The 22390-nt window shown below is 39.5% G+C and overlaps 1 protein-coding gene and 1 long non-coding RNA gene across 8 annotated transcripts in view; both read right to left on the bottom strand.

The window, feature by feature from the left end:
- MAP3K20 (mitogen-activated protein kinase kinase kinase 20) overlaps positions 1–22390 on the bottom strand; it is a 175192-nt gene that overhangs the window by 96399 nt on the left and 56403 nt on the right. The gene's annotated exons all lie outside the window — the stretch shown is intronic.
- LOC309662611 overlaps positions 16687–22390 on the bottom strand; it is a 35645-nt gene continuing 29941 nt past the window's right edge. Inside the window, exon 2 of the long non-coding RNA XR_014264815.1 lies at positions 16687–16903. This is a non-coding gene — a long non-coding RNA (uncharacterized lncRNA). The remainder of the gene's footprint in view (positions 16904–22390) is intronic.

The raw sequence follows: 22390 nt of genomic DNA, 5'->3' as shown, positions 1-22390 counted from the left end.
TTAAAAAATGAAAAGCAATATAATTTAATCAAAAACTAGATTAGGTGAGTGGAAATTTAAATTCTAATTACAAAATAGATGGCCCTGGAGCCACCTGGTCACTCTGGACCTTGTTTTCTTCCTAGAACGCTACTTGGTTAGACAAAATTATCTTCCAGATTCCTTCATGCTCTAAATTTCTTTCCATTTCTATAAATTAAAAAAAAAATTGATGCATTATTAACAGTACTTTATTCAGAGTGGGTGCTCAATAGATATTTGCTAAACTGAACTGAGGTAATTAACTGTGGTGTGTTAGCACATCCTCTGGAGTCAAACAGGCTGAAGCATGAGTCTCGGCTATGCCACCAATAAGCTGGGTGACTTAAAGGAAGTTATTTAACCTCTCTGGGCCCCAGTCTCCTTAAGGGAGAACAGAAACCCTACCCCAGTGTCTAGCAAATACTAGGTGCTTAATCAATGCTAATTCCTTTCTCTGAAGGCTTTCCCCTTCCTTTTTAATCAGTTCATCATTCAGAGTCAAGTCAAGCTTACGAGCAAAGATCAGATCTCTTCCAGCAGTGGATTCCACTTTCGTAATGGTTTGTATTAGTTGGCTTCATGTATTTTTTATATTTGACTTTATGTTTATCTATGTTTTTACCTAAATATAGCACTTTAACATTTCCAAAGCACTTATGTTATTTGACTCTCACAAATAAGTTAGATATTTTTATTATATTTAAGACTTAAGAAAACTGGGTCATTGATTTGATTTGTGCAGGCTCATTTTTTTTCCAGGAGCCTAGTAAATGTCAGTAATAAAATTTGCAACTAGGTGTTCTACTTCTGCCTCTTTTTATAAATTTCCACCCCCCTTTAAAAAAAAGTCCAATAAAATATGAGTCCTTTCATCTAAATATATATATATTTTAATTTATTTATTTGTTTTTATTTTTGGCTGTGTTGGGTCTTCATATAATCATATTTTCAAATAATCATATTTCAAATAATCAAATAATCATAGTTTAGAAAGGTGAGTAATGCAAAAAAATCATTCTGCCTGGTGATTACATATGCAATTGGTAGACTAACCTTTTAAATCCTCACAGCAAACCATGAGCGAGGGCCCTTCACTATCACCCTTCACTAGGCACAGAGAAATTTTAAAACTTGCCTAAGGGCACAGAAAATGGCAAAGCCAGGTTTTTAACACAGGTTGTCTTATGTCAAAGCTCTGCTTATAATCACTAAACCATCCCACTAATTTGAATGCAGAATGGAATGTTAGTTTATAGAACATCCGAAAATTACAATAGGCCTAGAAAATTTAGAAGTGTGAGAAACAACTCCCCCTTAGGGCCTTGGCCACTGCCCCCACTGCAAGATTTCCATACCTTCCTGACACTCAACTGTGCAGGATCAAGTGAAGAACCAAGATCTAATTCCCGCAGGCACTAGGCCGTGAGGCCAGCCAGCAACGACCAAATTGATAGCTAATAAAACCAGTTAATTGCACAGCATGAAGCACCCTCTCTCTATGCAAAAATTACATGGTTAGGAATTTTGAGCGACTCTCGCAATCTGATTAGCTAAGTGCTTTATAATATTACTCTACAGTGCAACAGAGTTTGATTATTTACATCCCATAAGAGAAATGTTTGCTACATTTATTATGGAAATCTGAAAAATCATTTAGAAGAATTCAGGCAAATTTAATTTTTAAATAGTCTTGAAAAACCCTTTCACATCTTATAGACTCCAATTAGACAGTATCTTGAATACCTGGATTCTTCAGCTAAATTAATGATTTCACTATTTCTGGGCTCTGTCAGCATACTCAAACAATAACTAATGACAAAGGCACGTGTGTGATATCTGCCAGACTACTGAGTGAAAAAAAAAGTACCAAATCCCAACAAATATATAGTAAAAATAATCTGGAATCATAGGCTCTTAAGATCATTTCTCCCCTAAAGGTCTGATGAAGAGATAGCCTCCACTTAAGCAAACCCTCCAGTACTAATAACTATCACCACCTACCAAGACAATCTGTCCTTCCACTAACCTTCATGTTGAAATCTAAGTCTTTCTTTGTGTTCAATAGAGATGGTGAAAGATAACATCTGAAAGCTAATTTTTATATTACATTACATTATACATTTTCCTAAGCCTAAAAATTTTAATTCTTATCAATTTCTTGACACATCTTATTTTTCAATTTTGGGGGGTTATCTTTACCTAAGTTTATGCAAAGACATCAGTGATTCTGAAAACATATTTAAATAATTGGTATTAGGTACAGCCATCTGACTGAATGTGTTCACTTTTCAGCCCAATATTGGGATATGTTGTAAACTTGGTTACCGTGGCTCTCCTCAAAACCATCTTTACATTCCTCCCATCTAAAAGAAAATTTTTGATGTTCTTTTTAGTTCAATCATATAAAGTTATAATTTAAGTATAATGGTCTTAGTAAAAGGAATATTTGTGATTTTCCTGAACTGGTTTGTTTTTATCCCATTGCTCAACAATCTATCATGTTACATTTTTCAAGTTGATTGCTAGAAAGCTTAGACACAAATTTGTTGCCTACATCTAGAAAGTACAAAGAACCTCATGAGTGTGTTTTTATCATACTAACTTCATTCCTGTTTTCGTACCATATTTTCCGTTTGCCCCATTTTCCTACTTTAATTTTTTTACATCTCACAATTTGTATTTTTATTAGCTGCCTTAAATCGTTTTGACAACAAGGTCATACAATAAAATAGTATTCTGCAGTGTATCTCAAATTGGAGACCTCAAGATAAGATTCCGGGGTCCATAGATAGATCCTTAGCAGCCCATCAAGTGAAAACTCAAAGAAACACTGGTCTAGTCGAAGGGTTACCTCTTGGTTACCTATCTGTGCACACAGATACTATTTCCTTAGCTTTTTCTCCTCCAGCAGGCTTCACCAGCATTCTGCTTTAGAAATTTATGACAATCCCTTAGATCCTTCGATTACCCACCCATCTCAAACTTAGAAGCCCCTCCTTGACCTTAATCTTTTAGCCTTATTCCCCTTAAACCTGCTCTTCAGTTGATCACATTGAGGTCTCTAGTCCCTTAATTCCTTTCAGTTTTTCCTTTCTAATCAACTGGGTTCTATTGAAAGAAACAGAGATCCAAAATAGCAGTAGTTTAAAGAAGTAGTTTATATTGTCTCAAAACATGAAGGCTGCACGAAGCCCAATATGGCAGCCCCACAATTAACCTCTGTCCCACCATCCTCCCTTAGCACTGGTTGGCATCCTCAAGGTTACCTGATGGTCACAGTACAACCCCTGAGGTTCCAAGCCATTATATTTACATTCCATGCAGCAGGAAGGAGGAAAGTGCATAAGGGCATCCTCTTAGGTCAGCCTCCTTTAAAGAGCTTTCTCAGCAATCTCATCCAATGAGTTCTGTTTACATCTCCGATTACTGAAAGCTAAAAAACTGTAGCAGTAATTTTGAGTATCTCCAGTTTGCTCCCTTTTTTCTGGCTGCACCAGGCAGCAGGCGGGATCTTCCCCAACCAGGGATCGAACCCGTGCCCCCTGCATTGGCAGTACGGAGTCTTAACCACTGGACCACCAGGGAAGTCCCAGCTCCCTTCTTCATTCTCTGTTCACCCAACAAATATTTACTGAGTGTCTATGTGCCAGGCACTATTTTTTTGGTGCTGAGGATAGTGATGAACAAGATAGCAAAACCCTTGCCTTCACGGAGCTTACAGTCTAGTAGAGGAAGACAGACAATGATGATATCAAGTAGTAAGCAAGACAACCTTTATGAATCAGCTACAATAAACCTCGACTATTTTCATGTCCTTTAGCTACTCTTGCCTTTTTCAGTCTCAGATTACTATGACTACTCTACACTGGGGAAGCAGGCATAACTGCCTTCAGTATTCCTTCCTTATGCTTCCTGCCTTTCTTTCTGCCTCTGAGAAAAAGGTATCCTTCCTCCCCCAGACCTTACCCTGACACCTGTGCTCTTTATATCTCTCCTTCTTCCCTCAGGACATTACGATCCATCAATTATATCCTTCCCGGAGCCTTTAATCTCTTTATAGTTCTATCCTCTAGGCCGAAAAAATGCTTGAGTTTCATCTCTCCAAGAAACAAACAACTTTCCTTGACCCTCTCTCCTTCTCAAACTACTTTCCTAAACATCAAAATGTCTTGAAATAGTACTTTACACTAAGTTCTGTTTCCTTGTTTTCTATTCACTTCTTAATCCAATTATATTTGGCTGGATTTTTATTCTATTGTTAAAGTTTCCCTAACTAACTCTGAATTCTGATCTTTTCTTTTAAATACCCTTTATAGGTTCTGTTTTGAGTTTTTAAGTTAAATATAACCTCCCCTTAACAGTCTGACACTGCCCTTAGCATCTATACCTGTGCTATATCCTGGTATGAATGAAAACAAGGATGAGACACAGGCATTGTAAGTTATATAAAAATAAAATAAACCCCTACCATCAAGACTTACACAATATCAGGGGAACAATAAAAGTGCATAATAACAAGATGCAACACAACCACCGTAAGAAGTACAAAGTGTTGTGCAGGACCCATGTGGAGATTAGGTGAAGCTGGGGGGATAATGGAAAGCTTCAACTAGACAATGCAGAATGAATTCAGTTTTGATTTATAGCCGGGGATGGCTTGGCATTCCAAGCAAAGGGAACAGCAAGAGCTTTGGTAGAGACACAGCATGGGGCAGCATATTTGAGAAGCAAAAGCACTTTTGCTTGGTTGGAACATTGAGTATATGCAGAACACAGATAGGTGATGGACCTGCAAACCTACAGCAACACGACAATACATGCTAAGCTGATTTTCAGGTTGAATTTCAGTAGGAGAGACTCCTAAAAAGTAAGAAAACATATTAATGTTTAAACAGACCTTCCAGCCTGGCCTGCAGAGGTAAAAGAATTATTAATTTACCACTAGTTGGAATTTAAAGGTCATCTGCTCCAACTGTCCTTCTAATGAAATAATTCCCTTAGTAATATTTTAAGAAATAGGCATTCCACCTCTGACTGAACACTCGTAAGGACAAGTTAACACCAGGAAAGCAGTGATGTATTGCTGGGAATTTGGAAATGACTGACTTAAACAGGTGAAAGCAGAGCTATGCCAAGTCCCTCTAAAGTGAAAAGATCCTTTCAGGCCAGCAGCGTGGGAGATAACTTGATTGAAAGTATTAACATACTTAAAGTTCATGTGTGTGCACGTGTGTACACATGTATATATTTGTGTACTTAGTGGCAGTGAGGGATGGTCAGCCATAGTGGCCTAGAAAAAAGTTAGAGAAAATAAGCACTGGCAGGGAAGTTTGTAAGGCATAATAACTTCCCCAGTGAGGCGGGTCCTGTTGGAGGGTAGAGAAATCAGATTATCAGCAGAATGTAGTAGTAGAACGTATTCAAATCCCATTTCTAACTCCTCTTGTTCTGAGTCCACATTCACAAAGCAATGTCTCACCTACGAATGGAAGATTTTTGAATTAGTAAGTTGACTTTATTCTTCAGTTGCAGTCAAATATGTTAGCATGATTTAGCACCGAGTCCACTCAACTCTGAAATTTCTGATCACATAAAGCAGAAGCTACCTGAGACTTCCCTAGTGGTCCAATGGTTAAGACTCCGTGCTTCCACTGCAGGGGTCGCGGTTTGATCCCTGGTCGGGGAACTAAGATCCCACATGCCACGTGGCGCAGCCAAAAAACAAAACAAAAAAAAGCAGAAGCTACCTTACTAGTGAGCTATTTGGGCAGCTACCAGCTTTCCCTAGAAGTTGCCTTCCCTGTATCCTTGGGAGCCTTCGATCTCTTACAGTAGGAAACTACTTTTCAAGATAGCCTATTCTGTTGTCTCAAATTACTTGAGTTGACCTATGTAACTTCCTGTGTTCCTTGAACTTGCTTGCTCAGATTTTTATGTCATTTCCAAACACCATCACACCCCAAATTCTGATTTTTCTCTTTGCTTGAAGACTCAGTTGGTGTCCTTAATCTGACTGTGGCTCTGTTTAATACCTTAACATTGATACCTCTGAGCAGAAAGAAAGAGTCCCTTTTTCTTGGCATTTGATAACGGTACTTAATGATACTGTAACATTCTTCCCACGCCTGTTGACTGAAGCAGTGTTTGTGTAACAGGATTCCTTTTATTTCATGCAACAACGCTTAGAACCCTGGAGAGATCAGAGACAGGCCTCAGTTTATATTCTGAGCGCCCTAGGTGGAACTCATCTCACGCAACAGACCATTATCATCACTAGAAGTCTCAGAGAAAATAATTCAAGATTTTCTGTGTAATTATGCTTATCAACGGCATATGACCCTCAAAAGACAAGAATCATTTTGCATGTAAACAAATATAAACCTGGAGATGACGTATGCTATATATCAACAAGAGCAACACTTCTGGGAGCCCAAGACCTTTGTTAACAAAACACACAGAAAGTCACTGCTGGGGCTTCCCTGGTGGCGCAGTGGTTGAGAATCTGCCTGCTAATGCAGAGGACATGGGTTCGAGCCCTGGTCTGGGAAGATCCCACATGCCGCGGAGCAACTAGGCGTGTGAGCCACAATTACTGAGCCTGCGCGTCTGGAGCCTGTGCTCCGCAACAAGAGAGGCTGCGACAGTGAGAGGCCCGCGCATTGCGATGAAGAGTGGCCCCCACTTGCCACAACTAGAAAAAGCCCTCGCACAGAAATAAAGACCCAACACAGCCAAAAATAAATAAATAAATAAATAAATTAATTAAAAAAAAAAAAAAGAAAGTCATTGCTGAATATAGCCGGGAGGGAATAGTGAGCCCAGAGTAAAGGGTCTCACTAAGTAGTGAGGTCCAACAGTGAACCCAGAGATAAAGAAGAAAATAAACCAGAACATCAGCATGTTTTCCAAAGGAGTTGGATAGAAGATTGTGGGTTATGAAGCATGAGAACATAGACCTTGTTAAGGGCCTAAAGAAAGCTATACAATTTTCTTTAAGGCTGGAAGAAAGGGACTTGACACAGATGAACCAGCTCCCATAAATACTATCATTTTATAATTCTTTTGCAATCAATGAATGTAATAACTTTTGAGTTTCAGAAGTTGAAAGCTGAGTACACCATCACTCACACACTACCTAATACTCATGCAGGGCTTCCTGTGTATTAACACTGTCTCATCACTTTACAGACATTAATGCATTTAATCCACAAAGTAAATACTATTATCACCCCCAGTTTATCTCTAAGAAACTAAAGAACAGGAGGCTAGGTATCTTGCTTATGGTCAGACAGCTGAGAAGCAGTGAAGCCAAGATTCAACCCAGGCAGTCTGGCTGTACAGCCTATGATTTAGACCATGACACAGTACCGCCTCTCTCACAAATGAATGTCGATAGATGTACATGCTCTATACATGTACACAGATGTGCATGGACACACATTTCTATATATTTCATATAAATGGACAAACTCACCTGTGACAATACATACGCCTAATATAGTAAATACTCTAACATATTTATTTGATCTGGGTATGGAAAGAACTCTAGAATCAGAATCAAGAGACCCACGTTTAGTCTTGGTTCTGACACTTGATGGCTATGTGATTTGGGGCCTCAGCTCACCTAATGATAAAATGTCAAAATGTGGAGGTAAAAAGGACAGAATGAATGATCTAAAGTCCCTTCAACTCTAACATTCTGACTCAGATCGGATTTAATTGGTATGGGGTGGGACCCAGGCATGGGTGTGTCTTAGAAGCTTCCCAGGTGAGTCTAATGTGCGCTGGCCGAGAGTGGTTTCTGTGGCAAAGCTACACTGTAGCCTCGTTACTTTGGAGTCGGAAGCCCTGGGGCTGAATTTCAACTTTCTCATGTGTGAGCTGTGTGGCCTTGCGAGTCTCTTAATGTCACTGAGCTTGCTCTCCATCTGTAAAATAAGAAAACCAGTAACTACTTAAAGCAGCTGTGAGGGCCAAATATGCATGGAAAATACATGCTAGGCACCTGGTTTTCCTCAATGAATCATTCCTAGAGTGAACAAAGACAAAATTTTTAGAAGATATACAGAACTGAACTCAGATACACAGAACATCAGTTAGAACTATGAAGTGCTGGAAAACAGATGCAAAGACTGACAGCAACAGCACAGTGAAACTCATAAAGGAGAGAACACCTGTCCTGCCACAGGTCTGGGCAGGAGAGTGACCACAAACCAGAGAGCGTCTAGTGAATACAGCACTGGAAGAGAGTGAAGGCATATGTCATCCTGCATACTCAGGTAACACCACAGCAGCTGGAAGAATCTCTAAATCCAAAGACCAAAACATACCAAGAAGACCACAAGTTGTTAAGCCTAGTTCTTCTAATCTCTAAATAAATCTCTTAAAGTCCCCTACTATTTTAAAAATAAAGTGCCAAGCTGAAGGAAAGTGAACATAACTTCTCTTTTCCACACACGGGGTAAGGCATCCAGCTTACCATCATTAGCCTCACAATTACTGCATTTGCAGAACGAATGTGAATTTGGTGGGGCAGGCCTTGTGTTTCTATCTTCTGCCTATTCTCAGATCTCTGTGTCAGAGGTCACAGAAGAGCACACTATATACCATTATTTGTTTTCAAAACAGCTGCCTGTGGCCCTGGCTGTCATTCATCATAATAAGGTTTCTGTTGTGTTAGTTTAATCAAATGAGCCCAGTATACGTAACTGTATTCTCCATTCAAATATGGAAGGACTATTGGCTCAAAGGCAATGGGGAAAATATTCTTCAGTTATTTTTCCAGGACTGAACACGGATCACAATGATCTATTATCTGTAAAATGAGGATATTATCTCTCAGCTCTCTAAAGGCTGTTGGGAGGATGGCCCAGAGAGCAGCGCATTCTTACTGCGGCAGCACGGAGAGGAATACAGGTGCGGCATCAGAAAAGCAAGGACTTGGGTTTTCGGTTCTGGTTTTTCACTAACTCCCCTGTGTGCCATACAGCAAGTTACTTGGCCTTTCAAACACTAGAAATCTGTGGAATGGGGGATAATAAAAACTTTAAACTTTTTCTTTTGGAATAATTTTTAGATTCAGAGAAAAGCTGTGCTTCGGATTCCATTTAGAGTCATAGAAAAAAATAGAGGCCCTGTAGAGCCCTCGCCCAGTTAATATCGTACATTACTATAGTACATTACTATTAACCAAACTCCAGACTTTGTTTGGATTTCACCTGTTTCTCCATGAATGTCCTCTCTGTGATCCAGGACCCACTCCAGAGTACCACATCACATTTAGCCGTTAGGTCTCCCTAGTCTTCTCTGGCCTCCTAGCACAGGCTTTTAATAAGAATCAAATAAATGTGAAAACACTTCATAAAATGAAAAGGAGTATTAGAATACATTTTACTACTGTTAGTCATTAAATGAGTCCACGCATATAAAGCACCAAGAAAACTGGGGTGTATTAAGCTCCCAATATGGGTAATTAGCGTTATCATTATAAATATTTATACCTGTCCTACAATGTGGCCAGTTCTACATGTCTTCAACAGCTGCTTGGGGTTCAGAATTCCTCTACAATTACAGATCTTTCTCCGTAAGAAGCCAGCTTTATAGAGATAGCCCTTGACCAAATCTTCAAAAACACCTTGCTCTAACCAAGTGAGTTAGCAAAAGCAGCTCAATCTAGCAGAGCAGGAAAGACAAATGACAAGAGTGAAGGCAGGGGAGGCATCAGTGGAACCTCAGAAGCCACGCAGGTTTCACTTCATCATCAATCTTAGTCCTAGAGCTACACAGCCAAAGAAGCCATGAAGTTCAAGAGGGACCATTCCATAGAAATCAGCAAAGCAACCAACACTTATACATTTCCTGTTAAACAATCTGCACAGTTTCCAAGCACCATTAGGAAGTTAGAAAAGATGACCTGTGGTAGGGGGGAGGCAGGAGAGTGAAGCTTTCTTCACCCGTCAGTGCACTGAGCTTGCTAACTTGCCTGGGAGAAAGCTCAACCGGAGTCCACGTTACTCAGATAACCCATCCCAACAATATCAGGAAATAGTGAATAAATTTCAAGTTGCTTTAGAAGAATAAAACAAAGGCAACGTTCTGGAGTTGAACATGTACTGAAAGCCACGAAACATCCTGCCTCTCACTGCATAACGTATTACTAAGCAGTGTTCAGAAATTTTTACGACCCCAAAACCAGGGAGGTACTATGACCTGATTTTTAGCAGAGAGGCCAACAGGTCCTTAAGGATATGTTTGTCAAATGCATTAATATAATGTAATGTTAGCAAGCAAAAACTACAGAGTGTGTGTATGTGTGTGTGTGTGTTTGTGTGTGTGTGAGAGTGATGGTGGGCAAATAGTTGAGTGGAGGCATAAAGAAGAGTGAAATAAATACTTCAATTGTAATAAATAGCATTTCTTTTCAGCTTTCCACATTACCTTCTGGGAAACCACGTTAACAAATATAATCCAGAAAACTTTTTAAAAAGTCTTTTTTGAAGCCAGTTATAGAATGCCTCTTGATCAAATTCATATTTCAGAAAGATTAGGATAATTCTTCATGAAATTTTGTGGTACACTATTTTAGGTGAAAAGTAAAAACTGACAGTTGCTGCTGGCTGCATTCTATTTTGTTTAGGGTAGCAATGTCCCCAACCAAAACTTTCATCCCCCAAGCCCCCTTATAGCTAATGTGACCTTATAACAAAATTCTAATAAGATGTAAGAAGATATTATTCATGCACACAAAAAAATGAAGTTGGGGGCTTCCCTGGTGGCGCAGTGGTTGAGAATCTGCCTGCCAATGCAGGGGACACGGGTTCGAGCCCTGGTCTTGGAAGATCCCACATGTCGCGGAGCAACTAGGCCCGTGAGCCACAACTACTGAGCCTACGCGTCTGGAGCCTGTGCCCCGCAACAAGAGAGGCCGCAACAGTGAAAAGCCCGCGCACCGCGATGAAGAGTGGTCCCTGCTTGCCACAACTAGAGAAAGCCCTCGCATAGAAACAAAGACCCAACACAGCCCAAAAAAATAAAATAAATAAATAAATAAATAAAATCCAGCCATTCATATTAAAAAAAAAAAAAAAATGAAGTTGGACCCCTTCCTCACACCATACAGAAAGATTAACTCAAAATGGATCACAGACAAAAATGATGAGCTAAAACTATCAAGCTCTTAGAATAAAATATAGGAGTAAATCTTCATGACCTTGGGTTAGGCAGAGCCGTCTTAGATATGATACCAAAAGTACAAGCAACAAAATAGATAAATTGGACTTTATCAAAATTAAAAACATTTCTGCTTCAACAGGCTTCATTAAGAAAATGAAAAGACAACTCATAGAATGGGAGAATGTATCCATAAATCATATATCTGATAAAGCGTTTATATCTAGAATATATACAAACTTTTATTACTTAATAATAAAAAGACAACCCCGTTAAAAAATGGGCAAAGAATCTAAATAGCAGTTCTCCAAAAAAGATATAAACGGTCAATAAGCATACAAAAAAATGTTCAACATCATTATTCATTAGAAAAATGCAAATCAGAACCACAATGAGGGACTTCCCTGGTGGCGCAGTGGTTAAGAATCTGCCTGCCAATGCAAGGGACACAGGTTCGATCCCTGGTCCTGGAAGATCCCACATGCCGCGGAGCAACTAAGCCCGTGTGTCACAACTACTAAGCCTGCACTCTAGAATCCGTGAGCCACAACTACTGAGCTTGCACGCCACAACTACTGAAGCCCACATGCCTAAAGCCTGTGCTCCGCAACAAGAGAAGCCACCGCAATGAGAAGCCTGCATGCTGCAACGAAGGGTAGCCCTCACTCGCCACAACTAGAGAAAGCCCTCGCATAGCAATGACGACTAAACGCAGCCAAAAATAAATAAAATAAAATAAATAAATTTAAAAATAAATAAGTTAATTAAAGTAAATTTTTAAAAACACGATGAAATTCCATTTCATACCCACTAGGATGGCTATAATAAAAAAAGACAATAACAAGTGCTGGTGAAAATGTAGAGAAATTAGAACCCTCATTCCCTTCTGGTGGGAATGTAAAATGGTACAGCCACTTTGGAAAAGCATCTGACAGTTACTCAAATAATAAACATATAGTTACCATCTGACTCAGCAACTAAAATTAAAGAAAATTAACATATGTCCATACACAAACATTCATAAGAGCATTATTCATAATAGGCAGAAAGTAGAAAAAATCCACACGTCTATCAACTGATGAATGGATAAATAAAATGTGGTATATTCATACAATGGAATATTATTTGGCAATAAAAGGAATAAAGTATGTGATATTGTGATTTATAATAAGAAATATGTATTTGGTCTTCGTTCCCATTTCTGGCACAGAGCTCCTAAAACGCTTAGAATTCCCTAAATACTGAGAGCAACAAAGGTACCTTTTGTTATGTTAATGAGATGACTCTTAGAAAACACCTAAGGATGGCGGCTGTTGCCAGGAGCACCAGCCACGTGATTAGGGGGGTTGGAACTTTCAGTCCCATCCCCCTGACCTCCAGGGAGGGCAGAGGGGCTGAAGGTTGAATCAATCGCCAAGGGCCAATGATTTAATCAATCGTGCCTATGAAATAGTCTCCACAGAAATCCAAAAGAACAGGGTTCAGAGGGCTTCCAGGTAGATGAACACATGGAGGTGCTGGGAGAGTGGTACGCATGGACAGAGGGTGGAAATTCCACATCCCTTCCCACATACTTTGCCCTTTGTTCTTATTTCCCTAGAGAGGGATGTTTAAAATCTACAAATATAATGATGGATTTGTCTATTTCTGTCTTTAGTTCTGTTGGTTTTGTTTCATGTATTTTGAAGCTTAGTCATTATTTACATACTCAATTACGATTGTTATATCTTCTAAGGAATTGACCCTTTGGTCATTATTAAATCAATATCCTTATCTCTGGTAATATTCTTGGTTCCTGAACCACAGCACCTTTATTATGCTTTCCAGTTGTGTAAGATATCTTCATGTTTTTACTTTCAACAGATCTCTAATATTTAAAATACATTTCTTGAATATAGTTTATAGTTGGGTCTTGCTTTTTTAATCCAGTTTGACAATATCTGACATTTAACTGGGGTGCTTAATTCTTTTATACATAATGTTATTATATATGTTGATCACTTTAAGTTTACTATACTGTTATCTTTTCCATTTGTTCCATTTGTTTTTTGGTCCTCTTTTTCTCCTTCCCTGTCTTCATTGTGATTAACAGTTTTTTTTTGGTATTTCATTTTCTTTTCTCCATTGGCTTTTATGCAATACCTTTTGTGTGTGTGTGTGTGTGTGTGTGTGTGTGTGTGATTGCTCTAGGAATTCAATCTGTACCTTTATCACAGTCTACTAGATTTAATTTTGTGCTACACATAAACTATAGGTAATTTTCTAATGCCCCCATCCTTTGTGTCATTTGCATTATGTAATTTATACATTATAAAATCCATTATATGACAGAACAACTCTTCCTCTAAACAGCTGTCTTTTGAAGAAATTAACAAAATAAAAAGACTGTCTTTTATATTTATCCTCATATTAAAAATTACCATTTCTTGTAGTGCAGACCTGCTGGCAACTAACTGTCTCAATTTTCATTTATCTAAGAATGTGTCTACTTCACCTTCAGTTTTAAAGAATACTTTAACTGGATATAGAAATTCTGTTGACAGTTCTTTTTTTCACCCAGCACTTTAAAAATGCTTCTGGCCTCCATTGTTTCTGAGGAGAAATTACCAGAAATTTGTATTATTTTTCTTCTTTATGTATGTGTCATCTTTCTCTGGCTGTTTTTGCTATTTTTCTTTTACCTTTGATTTTTATCAGTTTAGCTATGATGTGACTAGGTGCAGTGTTTTTGGTTTTGATTTTTGTTTTTAATTTATCCTGCTTGGGGTTTGCTGAGCTTTTTTTTTTAAATAAATTTATTTATTTTATTTATTTTTGGCTGCATTGGGTCTTTGCTGCTGCACGTGGGCTTTCTCTAGCTGTGGTGAGCGGGGGCTACTCTTCGTTGCGGTGTGCAGGCTTCTCATTGCAGTGGCTTCTCTTTTTGCGGAGCACAGGCTCTAGGCATGCGGGCTTTAGTTGTGGTGCGCGGGCTCTAGAGTGCAGGCTCAGTAGTTGTGGCGTGTGGGCTTAGTTGCTCCGCAGCACGTGGGATCTTCCCAGACCAGGGCTCAAACCCATGTCTCCTGCACTGGCAGGAGGATTCTTAACCACTGTGCCACCAGGGAAGCCCTTGCTGAGCTTTTTGGAGCTGTAAGTGTATGCTTTTTACCAAAGTTGGAGAACTTTAAGTCATCATTTCTTCCAATTTTTTTCTGTTCATCCTCCTTTTTTTTCCCCCTGGAATTCCAATTACATGTATATTAGATTGATTGATATTGTCTCGTATTACTGAGTGTTCAATTTTTTCAGTCTTTTTTTCTTATGTCCTTCAGATTTGATAAACCCTATTAATCTGTTTTTACATATACTAACACTTCCTTTTCATTTCCTAGTCTACTGTTAAGCCCCATCTAGTAAAATTTACATTTCAGAAAATGCAGTTTTGCAGGTCTAGAATTTTTAGTTTCCATTTCTCTGCTGAATTTCCCACTCTGTTCTCTCCTTAGGGCCATGGTTTCCTCTAAGTTCTTGAACATGTTTATAAAAGCTGCTTTAAAGTCTTTGTTTGCTAATTACAACATCTGGGTCAGCTCACAGTTTGTTTCTTTTGAAACATTTTCATGTTTCTTCTCATGTTTAGTAAATTTTTATTGTACATTGGCCAAGAATATAATCTAGTAAAATAAAGAAAAGGTAAACAAATGAATACTATTTAAACACAAAGTATAAAGGTTATTAAAAGGAATGAGGTAGCTCTATATATACTCACATGGTACCTCAATATACAAAGTTAAAATTCAAGCTGCAAGTTAGTATATATATAACAGCATGATCCAATTTTTTAACTTTTTATTTTGAGATAATTGTAGATTCAGAGAGCTCAGCTTGGTGTTCTGTGATGACCTAGACGGGTGGATGGGGAGCGGGCGTGTGGAGGGAGGTCCAAGAGGGAGGGGATATAGGTATACATATAGCTGATTTGCTTCATTGTATAGCAGAAACTAACACAACATTGTAAAGCAACTGTACTCAATAAAAATAATAATAATAATACAGAGAGATCCCATATACTCTTTACACAGTGTACCCTAATGGTAACAACTTGCATAACTACAGTACAAAAAAATAACCAGGAAATTGACATTGATACAATCCACAGACCTTATTCAGATTTCACCAGTTTTATATGCATGTGTGTGTGTGTGTGTGTGTGTGTGTGTGTGTGTGTGTGTAGTTCTACACAATTTTATCATACATGTATTCAACTGATCTCCACAACAGTCAAGATACAGGCAGTTCCATCACAAATTTCCCACATGATTCTCTTTTTTGGATGATCTATTTTTTTATGGGGTGGAGACAGTATTAGCATAGTTATAAATGCAGAGAAAAAAATCAATCTGTTAAGTCATTCATAAACTGAGAAGTTTTAGAGAATAGGATTGTAGGGAGGAGAAATTTTTTGCCTTTTTTACTTTCTACTCTACTGTAATGTTTGATTTTATTTTTTTTTACAATGAACATGTATCACTTTTTTTTTTTTTTGTATTGGGTGTTTGTTGCTGCATGCGGGCTTTCTCTAGTTGCAGCGAGCAGGGGCTACTCTTTGTTGCGGTGCACGGGCTTTTCATTGCAGTGGCTTCTCTTGTTGCAGAGCACAGCCTCTGGGCACGTGGACTTCAGCAGTTGCAGCACGTGGGCTTCAGCCGTTGTGGCTCACAGGCTCAGTAGTTGTGGCTTGTGGGCTCTAGAGTGCAGGCTCAGTAGTTGTGGCACACGGACTTAGTTGCTCTGTGGCATGTAGGATCTTCCTGGACCAGGGCTCGAACCCATGTCCCCTGCATTGGCAGGTGGATTCTTAACCACTACGCCACCAGGGAAGCTCTCAAGCTGACATTTTAATTGAGATGGATGCTTCTGTCTTCTGGTGCCTTCATACTGATGCTTGCCTCCCCAAACAGAGAACTCAGGATATCTGTAATTCTCTTCTCTACACACCTGTACCACCCTGAATGCCTCAATAACAAGGTGACTATCAAAATACAAAAGATTTAATACAGCTATAATCACTATTCTTTTTTTTTTTTTTTTTTTTATTATTTTATATTTATTTTTGGCTGCGTTGGGTCTTTGTTGCTGCGCGGGGGCTTTCTCTAGTTGCGGTGAGCGGGGGCGACTCTTCGTTGTGGTGCGCAGGCTTCTCATTGCGGTGGCTTCTCCTATTGCAGAGCACAGACTCTAGGCACGCGGGCTTCAGCAGTTGTGGTGTACAGGCTCAGTAGTTGTGGCTTGCGGGCCCCAGAGCACAGGCTCAGCAGTTGTGGCACACGGGCTTAGTTGCTCCGTGGCATGTGGGATCTTCCCGGACCAGGGCTCGAACCCGTGTCTCCAGCACTGGCAGGCGGATTCTTAACCACTGCGCCACCAGGGAAGTCCTATAATCACTATTCTTTAGGCCAAGTGTTTTGGCAGATTTCTAGATTCTGAGAGTAAATGGGGAAATTTACATATAAATTTTATGGTAAATGATTATATTTAAAATATGAAAATATAATGAAGAGCTTAATAAAATCTAACACTTTACCACGACCCAGCAACCAACCCGGGAAATCAGGTTTTCCCATGCAAAGTTCACAAACACAGCTATGGATCCGTTTCAGGTTGAGAGAGAAATTGGGAAGACCAATCTTCTGAATATTTTCACAGCTACTGCTCCTGAAAAGTGGTGCTCCTTGTAAGAAAAGGATAGAACAAAGATCTTAATGTTGCAGGTCTGAAAGACACCCACATCAAAACCAGGTATAGTGGTCCCAACCCGAGCAGCTGGCAAACTGCAGGATGGATGTGGGCACTCTTCTGCCTAATAAAATCTGAATCAAACACTTTGCATCTGATTCTCCATGTGAGCTTTTTATGCAAACTTCTAAAGTGCAAGGAATCCTGGGGTGGAAGAGCTATTCTGAGAGATTTCACATAGTTCACGTAATTAGGGAAACCACTTCCTTTGATTTTAAGTGTTCAAAACAGCTGAATTTCTCCTATCAAAGGCACTCTGTGATTTGGGTCACCTCTTTTACTTTCTCTTTCATGTTTCTCAGGATGAGAGGTGAAGCTGGAGAGCACATTATTTAGGGGAAAAAAAGATCGTGCTTTTTGTTTTAGAGATTGAACTTAACACTATTCAAAAGACTGTCATTTAGACTCTCCCTTTCTTTCTCACCCTCTGTCTCTTTCCTTCCCTATCGAGGCTCTCTGGTAGCTACAGAGAACACAATACAAAACGTCAATGTAAGGCAGATGGAAAACTGTCATATTGTGTGTAAAAGGATTCTAATGTTCATGTTTGGGTTTAAAATATAATTAGAAAGAACTGTAATCTGCAGGCTCTTGATCTCCATATTACGTATTTTTGTTGTTCTAACAGTTGAAAGACAGACAGAGAGACAAAGAATGGAGAAAAGGAGACCATTCCCACCTCCCAAAACAGCACAAGCCACCAGTAGCAAACAGTGTAAAAGAAACTACCACCCTGTTCTTTTCCTATATTCCTGGAGTATCCTTTTCCCCGAAAAGTAGAACACTGGCTATGCAGTGAGGTAGTTCATACTGCTTTTGCTACACCTAATCTTTTTTTTTTTTTTTTTTAATTATTTTTGGCTGTTTTGGTTCTTCATTGCTGCACATGGGCTTTCTCTAGTTGTGGTGAGGGGGGCTACTCTTCGTTGCGGTGCGCAGGCTTCTCATTGCAGTGGCTTCTCTTGTTGCGGAGCACGGGCTCTAGAGCACACGGGCTTCAGTAGATGTGGCACGTGGGCTCAGTAGTTGTGGCTCACAGGCTTAGCTACTCAGCGGCTTGTGGGATCTTCCCGGACCAGGGCTTGAACCCGCGTCCCCTGCATTGGCAGGCGGACTCTTAACCACCACGCCACCAGGGAAGCCCCCGCTACACCTAATCTTAGCCCTGGATACTGTTGAGGTTTTCAGTACAACTTATTCTAAAATACCTTGGTCAGTTTAATGCACAGTTAGGTTTGCCAGTCAAAATACAAGAGGTAAAAAATAATTCACCATTTACCAACCACTTGGATGTCCATATTTCTACTGAATGCAAAGCAAGATGAACAATAAAGTATACAGCACAATCTCTAAGATTTTAGTATTTAAATTTTAGTTAATTAAAATTCCAGATGGTTAATAAAACTAGTAATATTGTCAGTCATATCAAGGAAAGAGGGTTTTGAACCATATGAATAAAATGTGACAAAATTCTCTAAAGTGACAACAATCCCACTTGTATTCATTATATTTGATCTTTACAATTCAAAGGAAATACAACTAGGCAGGAGTTATCCCCATACTATAGGTGAAGAAACAAAGTTCCAGGGAAGTTAGCTGACTTGCCCAACATCCCAGTTAATAAGAGCAAAGTAAGAACAGATCTAGAACTTTAAACAGAGAATAGGGCACGATCTTCAATTGTTCAGGATCCTAAATTTCTCTTATCATGGTTTGAAAATCACATTAACTTTTCTGGCAAATATATCACATTTTAACTCATAATAAACCAAATCTAAAACGTCCTTCCCTTAAGCCATATCTTCCTCACCTTCTGCCTACACTTAGCTCTCCACAGTCTACGTGTAAGATTTTTCATTTCCATCTGTTGGCTCACTGCTCTCATCCATTGATATCTTTTCAGGTTCTTGTTCTTACCAAGCCTTTTAACATGTCAACTACTTTTCCTACTATCATACTAACTGAATCAGATGCTACCTAAATTATTAAAGTAAGTGTTAAGAAGGATGTGAGTAAATGTATTTAATTTAATTCCACAAGGATTAAATGCTCTTTATGTCTTTATGTACGTGTAAAAAGCATGTACAAATTCACCTAATTTGAACATGGAAACTTTAATTCAATATTTTTATTTCAGTACCAGATAAACTTTGCCTTCCAAGTTGTAATCCATCCTCTTTGTTCCTATCACTATTATTGCCCTTAGCTTATTTTTTAATCCAAAATGTATTGAACACTTACTGTATGCCAAGCATTGTACTGAAAACCTTTAATTCCCTCAAAGGTACTCTGTGGCAGGTCATATTAGTATTCTCACCCTAGAATGAGGAAATCAGGGCACAAAAAGCTTATTAAAAGACTAAGCTAGTCAAGTGGCTGAACTAGGGATTCCAAGAGTCTGACTCCAGAACCCACACTTTACACCACTGCCTCTGTACTGAAGGTATCTATTTACAAGTTCATCTCTCTTAGTTCAAATGTAAGATCTCCATGGGTTCTCCAACTTCCAGCACAGTTCTGGCATATACTAAGTCCTTAATATATGGCTATATGGCTTCTGAATTAAGTTGAAGCCATAGCACACTAAGGATGGAGAGGGTTCTACAGCCTAAATAAAAGAAGGTTTTTAAAAGGGCATCATAACTGTCTCCAAATATCTGAAGGCTGCAGATGGCGGAGGTGTCAAACCCAATTTATATGGCTCCAGCAGACAGTACTAGAACCAATGGGCAGAGTTAAAAGGTAGCAAATTCTAACTAAAACCAACAAAGGCCTTTAAAAGAGGGCAGTGCAAAAGAAGAAAGGGTGTCTTAGTGTAAGTTCCAATTACCAGAGGTATTTAAAGCGTCCAGATAACCAGATGATGGAGAAAATCATCCCATAATGAGAATCTCTGGTTACGGGAGATCAGTGCTTCCTAAATGCCAATGTCAGTCCACTGACCTGTTACATCAGGGATAATTATTTAAACACACACACACACGTGTGCGCCTAGGTTCTATTCTGGAACTACTAAATCAGAATTCTTGGAACTAGGGTCAAGCTATGTGTATGTGAACAAGCCCACCAAGTCATTCTGATGTGCAGACAAAATGAGGAAAATGGGACTTGTGAGATCCTTTCCAACTTTGAAGTTTCTATAATTTTATGAAGGTATGCTCTCAACTGTCTCTTCATTTTATGACTGTATTTAACATTCTCAAGCCCTACAGATGCTATAGTCCCCAAATGCCCTCACTCTTCATCAAACTCTGACCTCGTCTCTCCTTCCACGAAGTTCTTTCTGTTACAGTTATTGTGAGAGAGCTTCTTCCAGGAAGTTAGTGTCAATTGGGAGTTTCCAAATTGTGCGTCATCTCTCTACATGTTACCCAATCTGTTTTCAGATCGTATCCACTTTTATTACTGTGGATAAAAATAATGACATCAGCTCTATGGGTAAAGGACTTAAAAGTTTTCATTGCTTTACTACTATACAGTCTTCTAAAATTCAGGATTTACATGTAAATTATGTATTCTTCACCAAACTTGCCCTCTTAAAACAGTCAGATATTTAGGTAAAGCATTTCAAAATATTGCTCCCTAAATTTTATATATCTCCATCACTTGCTTAATAGAGAAACACTTACTTAGGACTCTGTAGAAATGAGCCACGGTTTTTTGGGCTTCCCTGGTGGCGCAGTGGTTAAGAATCCGCCTGCCAATGCAGGGGACACGGGTTCGAGCCCTGGTCTGGGAAGATCCCACATGCCGCGGAGCAACTAAGCCCGTGCGCCACAACTACTGAGCCTGCGCTCTAGAGCCCATGTGCCACAACTACTGAAGCCTGCGTGCCTAGAGCCCGTGCTCCACAACAACAGAAGACACCACAGTGAGAAGCCCGTGCACCACAATAAAGAGTAGACCTCGCTCGCCGCAACTAGAGAAAGGCCGTGTGCAGCAACGAAGACCCAACGCAGACAAAAAAAGAAAAAAAAGTTAAAAAAAAAAAACGAGCCACGGTTTTCAATCAATAAATATTTTTGAGTACCGACTATAAATAAAGTACCACTGGGAGCTCAGAGATGGAAGAGATCAAAAGAGACACAGCGTATATTTCTAACATTTGTTTAATGCTTACTGTGTGCTAGGCACCGGGCTAAATGCTTCTTGTGTTATCTAATTCCTTAAAGGAGCCTGTGAGAGCTACCAATGTTATCTACAGTTTCTCACAGAGTGCGATTTAGTGGTTAATTAACTTGCCCTGGGTCACAAAGCTAATAAGTAGAACAGCTGAGATAGATTCAAACGCAGGACCACCACCTCTGAGCTGTACTTCCAGCCACTACAGGACGCTGAGCCTGTACTTCTAACCACTATGCTACACATCCTGATGGGGTAGAGGAAAGTCTTACAAAAGCAACCTAAGGGCTCAGTAGAGGTGTAAACAGACTTCTGTGAAAACAGAGGGACATTTTAACTCCCCTGGGAGGAGGGGAGGAGAGGAAGAAGAGCTTTCAAGCAGGGGTATTTTAAGGACAACAGACCTCTGACAGGCTGGGAGCAGGTAGAAATGCATTTCAGCTGGAGGCAGGAAAGCGCATTGCCCATTTGGAGAACGTCCTGTCCTCTCATGAAGCTGATATACAGCCTGCATGAGTGGAAAGTAGCATAAGAGGTTGAAGAGTTTAATGGGGGTGAACTTTCTTAAAGGGGGCTAATGTTATATATTTTTTTAAATGTGCACTTTAAAAAAAAAATCTTATTCCTTGTATTATTTACTTATTTATTTATTTAGGCTGAGGGGCTTGTGGGATCTTAGTTCCCCAACCAGGGATCGAACCCGGGCCCCCTGCAGTGGAAGCTCAGAGTCCTAACCACTGGACCGCCAGGGAATTCCCCAATGTCATATTAAGGAGTTAGAATTTATTCTATAAGTAATGGAGAACTATCAAAAGTGTCTGGTGCAGAAATGACATGATCTGACCTGGTGAGTTTTTTGTCTGTTTGTTTTGGTATCCATATGGTAGATGGATTAGAAAGGGAAAATAGATACTGGAAGGAGAGGGAATAATGACTTGTATTAAGGGAAGCAGAGATGGAATAAGGGAGCACCAATTCCAAAAAATCTTTCTATTGTCAACAAAATGTACATGGTTGAGAACACAGCTAGATGAACACCCATTTCCTTAGGAGCCCTGTCCTTCCATTCCAGGGAACTTGTTTTGGAATCTATTCGATTAGAGATGAGAATTCCACTGGGGAGTGTTGGGGGTGAGATCAGGGATACCTCCAGGAAACCGGAGAATTAGAATCAGTCCTGGTTGCAAACTGCTCTTAGACACAGGGGAGGACATGAAATCATATCAAACTACTTAGCTGCCATCCTTACCACTGCTTCTGTTTCATCTTATTAATTCTTAAAACTTGTTCCTTTCCCAAA

This window comes from Balaenoptera physalus (assembly GCF_965194825.1).
Source record: "Balaenoptera physalus genome assembly, chromosome: 6".
NCBI classification, from domain to species: Eukaryota; Metazoa; Chordata; class Mammalia; order Artiodactyla; family Balaenopteridae; genus Balaenoptera; species Balaenoptera physalus.
This window is presented reverse-complemented; position numbering and strand designations above follow the sequence as displayed.